We start from the raw sequence: 703 nt of genomic DNA on the forward strand, positions 1-703 counted from the left end.
AAACAAGAAAAATCAGGATGAGTCTCTGTCTTGTCTTCCCAAGATCATAGGAAATGACAGTTGAGCTTCAGGAAAAACAGTAAAGTTCAGCAGCAACACTGGTATCACTCAATCAGTAGAATTCCCCTTTCTCTCTTTGGTTTAAATATATGATTTCATTGGTGTGAGGAATACCTGGTGTCTAAATGTCTTCCATCTATACATAAGAACATGCAAGTTAAGGAATTTGAAACTTAGCTACCTGGTCATATGCCTAGTACCTCCATTTAGAAGCAGGATTTGAGTAAATCCTCCAAGGACAGCCCTCTATTCATTTTGCCCTACAGCCTTCCTTTGAGGTAATAGTTATCTTTTTTTAAAATATGGAATGCTTCTCGAATTTGCGTGTCATTCTTGTACAGGGGCCATGCTACTCTTCTCTGTATTGTTCCAATTTTAGTATATGTGCTGCTGAAGCGAGCACGGATAATAAGTATCTTAAGGGTAGGAAAAATAAAAGGGCCTGGGTATAGAATGGGACTTGTTCATAGAATTATAGTCTTCACGGGGCAGCTAGGTGGCACAGTGGATAAAGCACCGGCCCTGGATTCAGGAGGACCTGAGTTCAAATCCAGCCTAAGACACTTGACACTAACTAGCTGTGTGACCCTGGGCAAGTCACTTAACCCTCATTGCCCTGAAAAAAAAAAGAATTATAGACTTC

The 703-nt window shown here is 40.5% G+C and overlaps 1 non-coding gene across 1 annotated transcript; it reads right to left on the bottom strand.

Annotated features, from left to right (window-relative positions):
* Nucleotides 1-356: 356 nt before the first annotated feature.
* Nucleotides 357-463, bottom strand: LOC122744810. Its single transcript, XR_006355153.1, has one exon. It is a non-coding gene; the product is annotated as a U6 spliceosomal RNA (small nuclear RNA).
* Nucleotides 464-703: the final 240 nt, after the last annotated feature.

Source organism: Dromiciops gliroides, chromosome 2 (genome assembly GCF_019393635.1).
Source record: "Dromiciops gliroides isolate mDroGli1 chromosome 2, mDroGli1.pri, whole genome shotgun sequence".
Taxonomy (NCBI): domain Eukaryota; kingdom Metazoa; phylum Chordata; class Mammalia; order Microbiotheria; family Microbiotheriidae; genus Dromiciops; species Dromiciops gliroides.